Source organism: Scyliorhinus torazame, chromosome 17 (genome assembly GCF_047496885.1).
Source record: "Scyliorhinus torazame isolate Kashiwa2021f chromosome 17, sScyTor2.1, whole genome shotgun sequence".
NCBI classification, from domain to species: Eukaryota; Metazoa; Chordata; class Chondrichthyes; order Carcharhiniformes; family Scyliorhinidae; genus Scyliorhinus; species Scyliorhinus torazame.
In genome coordinates, this window is record NC_092723.1 from 122,503,463 (window position 1) to 122,517,615 (window position 14,153).

General features: G+C 49.4%; 2 protein-coding genes across 5 annotated transcripts in view; one reads left to right on the top strand and one right to left on the bottom strand.

Moving 5' to 3' along the window:
• Positions 1-14,153, top strand: part of chlsn (cholesin) — a 540,096-nt gene that overhangs the window by 455,275 nt on the left and 70,668 nt on the right. The gene's annotated exons all lie outside the window — the stretch shown is intronic.
• Positions 1-14,153, bottom strand: part of gpr146 (G protein-coupled receptor 146) — a 125,279-nt gene that overhangs the window by 87,155 nt on the left and 23,971 nt on the right. The window lies entirely within an intron of this gene.

Sequence of the window (14,153 nt, forward strand, 5' to 3'; positions counted from 1 at the left end):
AAATGGATTGGCCGAACAATTTGTACAGTCACTTAAACACTCAATCATGGAGAGGGTTTCACCCCCACAATCCAACATGTGCAGACTAGGTGGATTGGCCACGCTAAATTGCCCCTTAATTGGAAAAAACATGATTGTGTACTCTAAATTTCTTTAAAAAACACACAATCAAGGCATCAAAGGATCGCGGTACATTGTCAAGACGAGTGATTAACTCATGATTACTGAAATATTGCATATACGACACAAGTTCACCATAAATACTACTTTTCAAAGAACACTGTTTGACCTTCTGATACCACCTGACTCTTCAGAAATCATCAAACGACAACAACAAGCACAGATTGCTAGAAGGGAAACCCAACTTGAAAAAGAGAGTATTTACTCAAGGAGAGCGAGTACAAGCAAGAAGCTACACTACAGATAAGAAATGGGTATCTGCAGTTACCCTGGCAAAAACAGGTCCAGTATCATACACTGTACAGATGGATGATGAAAGAGTTTGGCAACATCATCCTGGCCAACTACTAGCTTCACAAAGTGAAATCGCTGAAACTTCCCAAAGAGTATTTCGTCGGAAAATCTAAGTAGTGATACTTCTGAACAGAAACTAAACGGTCAAATTCAGTTTCTGTGTCTGAGGAATCTTCAACACCAATGAAGACGGACACTAAAGTAACTTCACAGGAAATACTACCAACTGAAGAAAGACACTTCAAAGGTCTCGAGTAGCCAGGTTCCAGAATGTCGAATACAACCCAAACAAAATAGATGTCCACCTGAGAGACTGTCTTATTAAGTTGGATATGTGTAAAAAGATAATGGTGCAAAGTAGTGTATCTAATGTATAATTGGGTCTGTTGTTTAAATATTAAAAACAATTGTCGTTTGTACTAAAGAAGTAAAGGGGTGTTACATATTTAAGTAATAATCCCTGCTGGTGGAACATCATGTGATCTGTAGTGACATCCGCAGAGTGTTTGTGTTTGTATTGTATGAGCAATATCCCCTGAATAAACCTTGCATCGTGTTTGCAAGGAACCCGAGTGTGTAGCATCTCCATAACTTTTCTCTTTGCGGCACATTGAGAATAAAACAGTTGCCCCAGTCCCAGAGGACCGTAGGCTGCTCTCGCCTTTTGAGAGCTTTCAGGTGGTGATTTAACCTGAGGGTCACATGTCAGATGAGGTAGAGAAGGTATGACCATGTATAACCTCAGCCGGCATGGAAATTGAACCCCCCCCCGCTGTTAGCGTCACTGCATCATGAACCAGCCGTCTAGCCAACTGAGCTAACTGACCCCAGAGATTGTTGCATTTTGTGCCTTAGACCCCTTTTTCACCTACATTCAACATGTCTGCTGTATAATGAAAGCAAAGTGAATTAATTAAATCTTCCTTTCAGAAATAACTGATATATTGCCAATAGTAGGCTGCTGATGATCAGTTTAAGAAAATATGTTCAGTCTCAGATTTTGTGTGAAGCGCCAAAATTTCAGAACATGGCACTCCTTAAATCCCTCAACTCGATTGTAACTCCATCACTTGTTGCTGGGTGTTACATATTTAGGAGTATAACTGAGTTCCTATAAAAGATCCCTTGACACTATTATGAAGGCATCATCCATATTCTCCCTGGCGTCCTGGCCAATATTTATCGTTCGGTAGGTGCACTGCTGTCTGTGCGAGCACCGGTACACAAATTGGTTGCTGTTTTTCACAATGGTGACTGCAATACTGATGTATTTTACCAGTTGTAAAGTGTTTTGGGACGTTCTACTTTCATGCAAGGTGCTACATAAATCAATCGTTCCTTAACACAACGAGGAAAGTGTTATGTGCCTCGATGGTGCCCACCAAACCTTGTATTTGGTGGATTGTGTCATCGCTTTGCTCAACCATAAATGGGAAAACATGGGCATAATCCTTAATAGCCCATTGTGGGAAGAAATATTCACTTGCTTTGCAGAGGCTGCTGTGGTTTGAACTTCTGAGGTGTGGACCTGGATTTTCACCTTCGAGGCAGGTAGCAGGAGTTGGGAAAATCCAAGTTCGGCCCATCTGCCTCGGAAGAAAGTGCCCACAAAGGTGGGAGTTTCATTGGGGGAGACTGGAGCTGTGGGGGCCAAGGTTGGGCCACCCGAAGTAGAAAGTTTTTGGAGACAGCCAATGGGCTATTGTAAGAGACCCACTTCGGTGCAGTGGGAGTTCGACTCAGTCATAATGGAAACAGAAAGGCCTTCCAGCCCACTCACCATTCCCTCCCCCCTGCCCCCCCCCCCCCACACTCCTTATGCCAGCCACTATGGATTTGTGTGCCCCCATGTTGAGGTAAGACCCCCTCCCATGTCAAGCTATGACCATGCCATGCCCATTCACCCTATACACTGTACAAAAAGCAACAAATCCTATGGCGACATTAGAAAGTGTAAGAAAAGGTTTTCATAATACAGTCATTCATTGATCTTCCCACCTTCTTAAAAATCTCCTTTTTGATAAAGGGCAATAACAATGTCAATCTTCCAGACCTTGTGAAGTTTAAATATCTGAAACTGCAGGTACTTGAAACCTCTTAACCTTGTGGAAATAAACATTGTGCAATCGACAACAGAAATCAGGGAGACAGAGCTGGTCGTCAAGCAATGGTTTCTCTGAGGCTCAGTTGTTTCAGTGCTCCAGTGGTATGTTGGCTCTCAGTCAAGCTTACATAATGAGGCTTGGCTGAGAGTCCAAAAGTCCATTAGCCTGTTTTTATAGCATAAAAAACCCACATTCCATTGTCACTATAGAGTTCATTGCTTCAATACAGTGTATAATGGGTAAATGGGCATGGAATTGTCATAGTCTGGCATTGGTGACTGAGGGGCCACTGGAGTTGGGGGGGGGCTTTACCTTGGCATGGCGCTTGAGGTGCCATAGGGTTTCGTTGGGGGCACACTTTGACATCAGGGGCATGAGAAGGACCTTTTGAAGTTGAAGATATCCTCATGCAAACTATGGTTTATGACCATGTGTTGTGATCCAGGATTCACTGAAAACCTGGCCCGACTCCATGAAAATTGCAAAGGATCAGGACGTCTGGTCCCAATAGAGCCAGCTAGGTCAGGAGTACAGGCTCGTGACCCGAATCAGCCCACACCCGTCAAAAGCCTTATCGAAATTTGGAAGACTGAAGAATGGTGTCGGGAAAACTGGAATCAGGTCCTTGCTGCCAGTTTTAAAGGGCTCTTGAGTCATCCCGACTGGGTAAAAATCCAGGCAGATGTTTCCTCCTGTGACCTGTGAACAGAATTTGGGATGTGATGATGCAGGTGTCATTGGTGCACTTCCATTTCCATGTACTGAAGTGTTTGAATATCCAGGTGATAGAATCATATGGCATACAAGCAGGCCATTCGGCCCATCGTGCCCATCCTGTTCTTTAAAAGAGCGATCCAATTGGTTCCCACTCTCCATTTTACCTTTAGATTTCTCGTTCCAAATAATAGATCAAAGTAAAAAGCCAAATGGCTAGCTATTTGAATTCAAAATCTGCAGAGTCAAAGTAAAATTTGATATTTAGTAATCTCCTCCTCGTCAAAACCTAATACAATTATAAATAGGATTTGGGGCGATAAATGTATTTCTTTCTCTCCTTGATTCTTTAATTCTTGAATGTCGCTGCAGTGGTGGCACATTGCCAATTTTGACAGGGTTGGTATGTAGAAATGTGCTTTAGGCTGTTCAGTAACAATGGCAATCGCTGTCTTCAGTGTGCTCTCCTGGTCCAGTACCACACAGCTTTCATCAGTCAGATCCCACGGAAGCAGCAAAGGAAAAGGCGAGGGACAGCCCTGTGCTAGGGAGTAACTAACCCTTCTAACAACATACTCTTGAACCAGCATAGTCCAAACGCGGCTTCCAGTTCCCATTATGTTTTTTGATTTGTTTAGATGTCAGGCAAGATTGCTAAATGTTGGCCACTGCAGTCCAAATTTTGATTTAATGCAGGTGGAGCCAAAAGCATGTGTTACGTCATAATTCAGAGAAATGGAAAAATGAGTTCTGCTAGTGAGCGGGTCGTTTCTTTGTGGCCAATTTCCTTTCCTTCGGTTTCTCGCCGATGATAAACGGGACGCGGCGCTAACGGGCATTCGGTCCGCAGTGTACAGACGTTCATCTTCGCCTGAAATATTTTTGGCGAACATCTCAATCATGCTGTCGGTGCACTGTCGAAAGATAAACCTGCACAACTCCCCCACCACGCCCAAATCTCAATCAGTGTTTTTAACCACAAAATAATATCTCGCCGCATAAATTCAGCTGTTGAATTGAAATTTAACAAAAAACAAATCTCCGAGACGCAAAGTTGGTCAATAAAATATTGCCTGTTTAAACGGCAATTATCTGAAGCATCGGAATCCTTTATTAATAATGTGGGCGGTAACACTTCTATTTTAATATTCAGGGTCAGCATCGAGCATTCCCTTGTCAATAAAAGCACGCCCACATGCACTTCTCAACAATATATTCCGAAATCTACCTTGCTTAATTAATCTGATTCAGAGCTAGAATTTCTAAAACCATCTGGATTCAAACGCTCCATCTGCAGTGTTAACATATAGCATTTGCAACGTGCTTAACTTAAACAAAATATTTTTCCATTAATGTTACATATAATTTTTTGAATTTGTCTTGTGTTAATTAAATGGGGAGTTTTAGATCAGAATCAAGGAATGGTTACAGCACAGATAATAGGAGGAGACCATTCGGCCCATTGTGCCTGTGCTGGCTCTATGAAGGAGCAATTCACCTGAGGCCATTCACCCACCTTTTCCCAATCACCTGCCTCATTGTTCATTTTCAGATAATGGTCCAATTAGAGTCCGAGGTGCACAGCATGAAAACAGGCCCATTGGCCCAACTTGTCCATGCTGCCCAGTTTTTACCACTAAGCTTGTTGCCTGCATTTGGCTCACATCCCTCTATACCCATCTTTCCCATATAATTGTCTAAATGCTTTTTAACAGACAAAATTGTACCCGCCTCTACTACTGCCTCTGGCAGCTTGTTCCAGACACTCACCACCCTCTGTGTGAAAATATTGCCCCTCTGGACCCTTTTGTATCTTTCCCCTCTCACCTTAAACCTATGCCCTCTTGTTTAAGACTCCCCTACCTTTGGGAATAGAATAGAATTCCCTCTTAAATGTCTCCAATCAATCTGTATTCACCATACTAGCACAGTGGGCTTAAAAAAAATTCCTTTCCTTCACAAAAGCATTTGTGACACTGTTGTGCACGGAAATCCCGCTTGAGGTTCCCCTTTTTGCAATTGATTCATTCAACAAAAGTGCACTCAGAAATTGCATCTTTTTTAAAGCAATCTGCACCACATTCATTTTAGCAGCTGATTATTAAAAAGAGAAAACTGGGATTCCATATCCCTGAACCCCCCCCCCCCCCCCCCTCCTTAATTTGGACCTGTTGCTCTAGCCAGATGCATCACCTATTCCCTGACAGGAACGGAATCAAACTTATCACTGCTGTAACATTTTTGGTAGGGGTTGTGAGTAAGGGGCAAAAGCTTTTTCCTCCCCACAACTGTCTCTTCCCTTTGCTCACTCTACACTGGCATTCTAATCTTGACCAGGAAGTTGCTGAACAGGATTGCCCATTCTCCCCATTTCCTGCAGTTGTGGAATGCGGACCCTGTACCAATACAGCCACTCTGTCAAAGGGATCTAATCCTTCTGAGAGTTGTAGGAGTTCTGCCTTGTAACAGGAGCACAGAACGGGTGCTGCTGCACTGGTCACCAGTTATATGCCCTCGCTCTTTGGTGATCGCAGAGACTTCAATGGGGCTGAGTTACTGGGTGGGGCGTATAACAGGCAGCTAATATGGTGCTGCCAGTTTCTGAATGCTGCCCCCAAAACTAATTTATACAAAGAAACACCAGCGGGTAAAAAAAAGATACATTTTCGATTTCAGAAATGAAAATTAGAAATTGTTAGAAATGTGCAGTAGGGACTTCCGGTTGCGGCGATGCGGAGGTAAGCCGCATATTTCGGCGGCTCCCGCTAGAACGGACTTTTGGGCTCTCCAGAGGAGCCCCAACGGAAATTTTCCGACGACTTCCCGTGTGGGAAGGTGAGAGCAAGGTCCCCCTTCCATAATATATGGAGTGGACCAGAACTGGAGCGGTCAAAAAAGCGGTTTTGGAGCAGCGAAAGAAACAAGGGAGAAAAAACAAGATGGCGGAGGGCGGAGATCGAGCGGCATGGGGGCCGGAGCAGCAGGAGTTTCTCAGACGCTGCGTGGAGGAGCTTAAGAAAGAGGTGCTGGCGCCACTGCTGACGGCGATCGAGGGGTTAGTGGAGACCCAGAAGGCCCATGGGGTAGAGATCCGAGAGGTGCGGGAAAAACCCACCGAGAACGAGGACGAGATCTTGGGCCTGGCAGTGAAAATGGAGGCGCACGAGGCGCTGCATAAGAGGTGGGCCGAAAGATTCAAGGACCTGGAGAACAGGTCGAGGAGGAAGAATCTTCGGATTCTGGGTCTCCCTGAAGGGGTGGAGGGGGCCGATGCCGGGGCATATGTGAGCACGATGCTCCATTCGTTGATGGGGGTGGAGGCCTCTCCGAGTCCCCTGGAGCTAGATGGGGCTCATCGGGCCCTGGCGAGGAGACACAAGGCCAATGGGCCGCCAAGGGCGGTAGTGGTGAGATTTCATCGTTTCATAGACAGAGAGTGTGTCCTGAGATGGGCCAAGAAAGAGCAGAGCAGCAGGTGGGAGAATGTGGTGATCCGAATCTATCAGGACTGGAGTACGGAGGTGGCAGAGAAGAGAGCTGGTTTTAATCGGGCCAAGGCGGTGCTGCATAGGAAGGGGGTGAGATTTGGAATGCTGCAGCCAGCACGATTGTGGGTCACATTTCAGGATCGACACCACTATTTTGAAACGCCTGAAGAGGCTTGGACCTTTATACAAACTGAAAAGCTGGACTCAAACTGAGGGTCTGTGGTGGTGGTGGGGGATGTCAGTTGTATACAGGGTTTTAACTATGCGTAAGGAATGTTCCACGGGTTGGGCGATGGATGGGGATGGGGGAAGAGATCTGATGGGGAAACTGTGAGGGAATGTGGGCGCAGTGCTGTAGGGAGGGGAGGCCCAGGGATGGGGGAATTAGGATAAGGCCGCAACAGGAGCTGCGCCAGAGGGGGGCGGGGCTGGCTTAGGAAAGCGCGGGCTTTTCCCCGCGTTAGGGAAGGACGGAGGGGGGGATGGAGGAGCGCACACCGATTGCTGGGGAGGAGGGGGGATTTCCACACCGGGGGGGGGGGGGGGGGGGGCGGTCAATGGGAAGGCGGGGGAAGCTGGGGTCAGCAGGTGTCAGCTGACTTACGGGAGTGTTATGGGGGGAGCAAAAGAGCTAGATATGGATCTAGCGGGGGGAGGGGGGGAGGGGGAGTGGGGAAATAGGGTTGCTGCTACATTGGCCGAGGGGGAACTGAAAACAGAAGAGGTGGTCGGGGCGGGGGTCCCCCGGCTGGGGGACTGGAGGGTGCGGGAGGCGTGGGCACGAGACTGGCCTAGAACAGGAGATGGCTAGTCGGCAGTGGGGGGGGGGGGGGGGGGGGGGGGAGAAAGCCCCCCAATCCGGCTGATAATGTGGAATGTGAGGGGTCTGAATGGGCCGGTTAAGAGGGCCCGAATGTTTGCGCACTTAAAGGGACTGAAAGCAGACGTGGTCATGCTTCAGGAGACGCATTTGAAGGTGGCAGACCAGGTCAGGTTAAGAAAGGGATGGGTAGGACAGGTATTCCATTCGGGGCTGGATGCGAAGAATAGAGGGGTGGCAATACTGGTGGGGAAGCGGGTGTCGTTTGAGGCCAAGAATATAGTAGTGGACAATGGAGGTCGATACGTGATGGTGAGCGGTAGGCTGCAGGGGGCGTGGGTGGTATTGGTAAACGTATATGCCCCGAACTGGGACGATGCTGGATTTATGAAGCGTATGTTGGGGCGCATTCCGGACCTGGAAGTAGGAAGCTTGATAATGGGGGGGGATTTCAACACGGTGTTGGACCCAGCATTAGATCGTTCCAGATCTAGGACGGGGAAAAGGCCGGCTGTGGCCAAGGTGCTTAGGGGGTTTATGGACCAGATGGGGGGAGTGGATCCGTGGAGATTTGCTAGGCCCCTGGCCAGGGAATTTTCTTTTTTTTCCCACGTGCATAAAGCCTACTCCCGGATAGATTTTTTTGTTCTGAGCAGGGCGCTGATCCCGAAAGTGGAGGGAACGGAGTATTCGGCCATAGCCATTTCGGACCACGCCCCGCACTGGGTGGAATTAGAGCTGGGGGAGGAGAGGGACCAACGCCCGCTGTGGCGGTTGGATGTGGGACTGTTGGCAGACGAGGAGGTGTGCGGGAGGGTACGGGGGTGCATTGAAAGGTATTTGGAGGCCAACGGCAACGGGGAGTTGCAGGTGGGGGTAGTATGGGAGGCGCTGAAGGCGGTGGTCAGGGGAGAGTTCATCTCCATCAGGGCTCACAGGAAGAAGAGAGAGGGCAGGGAAAGGGAGAGGTTAGTGGGGGAGATTTTAAGGGTGGACAGGAGATATGCAGAGGCCCCTGAAGAGGGACTACTCAGGGAGAGGCAAAGTCTCCAGACGGAGTTCAACCTGTTGACCACAGGGAAGGCAGAGGCACAGTGGAGGAAAGCACAGGGGGCGACGTACGAGTATGGGGAAAAGGCGAGCCGGATGCTGGCACATCAGTTCCGTAAGAGGATGGCAGCGAGGGAGATAGGCGGAGTCAAGGATGGCAGGGGAGCTACGGTGCGGAGTGTGGTGAAAGTAAATGAGGCATTTAAGGCCTTTTATGAGAAGCTGTACAGATCTCACCCCCCCCGCGGGGGAAGAGGGGATGCGACGATTTCTGGATCAACTGAGGTTCCCGAGGGTGGAGGAGCAGGAGGTGGCTGGTTTGGGGGTGCCAATTGGGTTGAAGGAGCTGATTAAAGATCTGGGGAGCATGCAGGCGGGAAAGGCCCCGGGACCAGATGGGTTCCCGGTTGAGTTTTACAGGAATTATGCGGACCTGTTAGCCACGTTGCTGGTGAGGACTTTCAGTGAGGCAAGGGAGTGGGGGACTCTGCCCTCGACAATGTCCGGGTCGATGATTTCTTTGATCCTGAAGCGGGACAAGGACCCACTGCAATGTGGGTCGTATAGGCCGATTTTGCTCCTAATGTGGACGCTAAGTTGCTGGCAAAAGTGCTGGCTACGAGGATTGAGGACTGTGTCCCGGGGGTGATTCACGAGGACCAGACGGGATTTGTAAAAGGCAGGCAGCTAAACACCAATGTGCGGAGGTTCCTAAACATGATTATGATGCCATCGGTGGAGGGAGAGGCAGAGTTAGTGGCAGCTATGGACGCGGAGAAGGCCTTTGACCGAGTGGAGTGGGAGTATCTCTGGGAAGTGTTGCAGAGGTTTGGGTTTGGGGAGGGGTTTATCAGCTGGGTTAAGATCCTATATAGAGCCCCGGTGGCGAGTGTGGTTACGAATCGGCGGAGGTCGGAGTATTTTCGGCTGTATCGAGGGACGAGGCAGGGGTGCCCCCTGTCCCCCCTGCTGTTTGCATTGGCAATTGAGCCTTTGGCCATGGCATTAAGGGAGTCCAGGAAATGGAGGGGGGTGGTCCGAGGGGGAGAGGAACATCGGATGTTGCTGTATGCGGAGGACCTCCTGCTGTATGTGGCAGATCCAGTGGAGGGGATGGTGGAGGTCATGCGGATCCTAAGGCAGTTTGGGGACTTCTCGGGCTATAAGCTCAATGTAGGGAAAAGTGAGCTCTTCGTGGTGCATCCAGGGAACCAGGGAAGAGGGATAGACGACCTACCATTGAGGAGGGCGGAAAGGAGCTTTCGGTACTTGGGGATCCAGGTAGCTAGGAGTTGGGGGGGCCCGGCACAAACTTAATTTGACGCGGCTGCTGGAGCAGATGGAGGAGGACTTCAAACGATGAGATGTGCTGCCACTCTCGCTAGCGGGCAGGGTACAGTCGATTAAAATGATGGTCCTCCCGAGGTTTCTTTTTGTGTTCCAGTGCCTTCCTATTATGATCACCAAGGCCTTTTTTAAGAGGGTAGGCAGGAGCATCATGGGTTTTGTGTGGGCAAACAAGACCCCGAGGGTAAGGAGTGGGTTTCTGGAGCGTAGTAGAGATAGAGGAGGGCTGGCGTTGCCGAATCTGGGTGGCTACTACTGGGCAGCCAGTGTGGCGATGATCCGTAAGTGGGTGATGGAGGGAGAGGGGGCGGCATGGAAGAGGTTGGAGATGGCGTCCTGCAAAGAAACGAGCCTGAGGGCACTGGTGACGGCACCGCTGCCACTCTCGCCGACAAGGTACACCACGAGTCTGGTGGTGGCAGCAACGCTAAAGATCTGGGGGCAGTGGAGAAGACACAGGGGTGCGATGGGAGCCTCGGTGTGGTCCCCGATCAGAGATAACCATCGGTTTGTCCCAGGAAGGATGGACGGGGGGTTTCAGAGCTGGCATCGGGCAGGGATAAGGAGGATGGGGGACCTGTTTATAGATGGGACGTTTGCGAGCCTAGGGACGCTGGAGGAGAAGTTTGGGATGCGTTCAGGTACATGCAGGTGAGGGCGTTTGTGAGGCGGCAGGTGAGGGAATTCCCATTGCTCCCGGCACAGGGGATTCAGGACAGGGTGATTTCGGGTGTATGGGTCGGAGAGGGCAAGGTTTCGGCGATATATCAGGAGATGAAAGAAGAGGAGGAGGCTTCGGTAGAGGAGCTGAAGGGCAAATGGGAGGATTTGTTGGGGGAGGAGATTGAAGAGGGTCTGTGGGCTGATGCCCTGAGTAGGGTTAATTCCTCTTCCTCGTGTGCCAGGCTTAGCCTGATAGAGTTTAAGGTTATTCACAGAGCGCATATGACAGGGGCGAGGCTGAGTAGGTTCTTTGGGGTGGAGGACAGATGTAGGAGGTGCTTAGGAAGCCCGGCGAATCACGCCCATATGTTCTGGTCGTGCCCGACACTGGATGGGTTATGGAGGGGTGTCGCGAGGACGATGTCGAAGGTGGTGAAAGTCCAGGTCAAGCCAAGTTGGGGGCTGGCACTATTTGGGGTGACGGACGAGCCGGGAGTGCAGGAGGGGAAAGAGGCCGGTATCCTGGCCTTTGCGTCCCTGGTAGCCCGGCGGAGGATCTTGCTATTATGGAAAGACGCGAAGCCCCCCAGTGTGGAAGCCTGGATAAACGACATGGCTGGGTTCATCAAGCTGGAGAGGATAAAGTTTGCCTTGAGAGGGTCTGCGCAGGGGTTCTTCAGGCGGTGGCAACCGTTCCTAGACTACCTCGCGGAGCGTTAGATGGAGGTCGGTCAGCAGCAGCAGCAACCTAAGGAGGGAGGGGGGTCTCTTTCAGGGGGGTGTATATGGGTGGGTGAGGAAGGGGGTTTTCCTAGGGGCACTTGAAAAAGGAAAAACATAAACATATGGGAAAGTCAATATGTGCAGGAGGAACCCATTGTACAAGTTCTGTATTATGTTGGATTGATATGTTTATGTTTTGTTCTGTTACTTCTCTTTTCTTTTTTGTTACGGGTGGGGGGGTTTAAATGGTTGAAAATTTTTGTTGAAAAATTTTGAATAAACATATTTAAAAAAAAAAAGATGTGCAGTAGGTTGATCATCGGATAAGATAGAAAAGCCTAGAAGTTCATGAGAAACATGAGTATGAGTAGCCATTAAGTCCATTGACACCGTGCCACCGTTCAGTAGCTGAACATCATCAATCCTACCTTCCTGACCCATTCCCCTCTCCTATGCTATGGCAAGTGTCCATCTGATGAGAAAGGTTCAACACAGAAACCTAACCTTTGTGTCAGCCATGGCTCTGTTGGTAGTGCACTCACACCTGATTAAGAAAACATAGGCTCAAGGCCCACATCCAGAGACTTGAACAGAAAAGTCTAGTCTGGCACTAAGGGAATATTACATTGTCGGTGGTGTTTTTTTGGAAGAGATGTTAAACCTAGAGATATCTGCCCTCTCAGATGGATCTAAAATATCCCATGGTGTTATTTCAAAGAAGAGCAGTGGAGTTCTCCTTACTGTCTTGCCAATATTTAGCCCTCAACTAACATCAGTTGAAAAAACAAATCAGGGGCGAGATTCTCTGTTTCCCGACGGCGATTTTGTAATTGCCGATCGAGCGAAGAATCAATTTTTACGACTGAATCAGGGGCGGCGCCTGTTTTACCCAGGTTGTGCATGCTCCGCTCCCGCCAAAACGGCATCATCGCGGCGGGCGCCGCGCGCTGTTGGGGCGGCCTCAGGACGTCACCTGAATGCCCTCCCCCGATTCTTCGCCCCCAATGGTTTCTTCGCCCCGAGTTCACGATGGCGTGGGGGACGTGTGGTCCCAGCCGCGCGGGGACCCGGCATTGCGGCTGCGACTGTGTCCAGCGCTGCCACAGTCGGGCGGGAGCCGTACTGCTGGCGGGTGGGGCTTCGGCGAGGACTGGGGAACGAGGGGGATGTCCAGGGGGGCACTATCTGGCAGGTCGGGTCTGCGCACGGCCGGCGCCATGTTGAACTGCACGACCGCTGCAGGCCGTCGCCGTGCACATGCGCGGCCACGGACCCGGCAATTCTCCGGTTGTTTATTTTGCGGAGGTCAGGCGTTTTGCTGTTAGCCCCTCATCGGTCGGAGGATCGGTGCTGGAGCCTCGCCGATTTTCCCCACATAAAGCGCCACGGACCTTCCGGACATAGCCTCAAAATCGGAGAATTTAGCCCCATGTCTTTATCACAGATGTGTGTGTGGGAGCCGTTGTGAGAAAATTAGTTGCCACGTTACAACAGCGAGTTCACTTCAAGAATACTTCATTGGCTGTAAAGCACTTTCAGAGTTCCTGTGATTGTGAAAAGTGCTTTGTGAATGCAAGTTGTTGCTTTCAAACATGTCTTTCATGTTTACATAGTGATTGGCTTGTTGCTTATTACACGGGTGGCCAGCGCCAATTCTTCCTGTGACTGCAAATACTTTATGGGTTTAATTACAATTAGAATGGTGGGTAAGCAGGCAAGATTCGCATGCTGATTATTTCTGTACCAAGTCCAATTCCGCAATCAATGCATAGGAGATAGAAATTATCAAGTACATCCTAACATGAGAGTCGGTTTCACTAATCATGTGTTTTTTGAATGGAAACCCACAGTTACACTTTGTGATAAGCGTGCCAAGGCTGGAGTGCTTTGGGCAGTCTATACACAGTAATAAACCTGTATGAAAGATTCCGCAAGATTTCAATCTAATTTTTTGCATTGATTTTTGCACTCATCCAGTTCTGACTTCTAGCACATCTGCAACTTTCATCGCTTTAAAATTGGTGGCTATGTCTTCAATTGCCTCAGCCTTAAATCTGTAGAATTCCCTTCCTTAAACTTCTCCATCTCACTCTCTCATAGATCTTTTGAGGGCAGCACTGTAGCACAGTGGTTAGCACAGTTGCTTCACAGCACCAGGGTCCCAGATTCAATTCCCCCCTTGGATCACTGACTGTGTGGAGTCTGCACGTCCTCCCCGTGTCTGCGTGGGTTTCCTCTGGTACTCCGGTTTCCTCCCACAGTCCAAAGATGTGCAGGTTAGGTGGATTGGCCATGATAAAGTGTCCAAAAAAAAAGGTTAGGTGGTGTTACTGGGTTACAGGGATGGGGTGGTGGGTTAAAGTGGGGTGCTCTTTCCAAGGGCCGGTGCAGACTCGATGGGCCAAATGGCCTCCTCCTGCACTGTAAGTTCTATGATCGTGCATGATCTATGATCATCTGAACATGCAGATTTCGCACGGACTGTGACCCAAGCGGTGAATCGAACCTGGGACCCTGGTGCTGTGAAGCAACTGTGCTACTGTGCCACCGTGCTGCCCTCCTTAAAGATGTCCCTTATTGAGCAAGTTTTTGACCATCTGCTGGAGTAACTCCTTATGTAACTAGGTGTCAAATTTTGGGTTGGTTACACTCCTCTGAAGTGTCTTGGGACAGTATATGGATGCAAGTTGTTGAATTATTGCAACATGCTATATAACACGGAGCAACATGTAAATAACAACACGAAGAGCAAACAAATCACAGACTGTT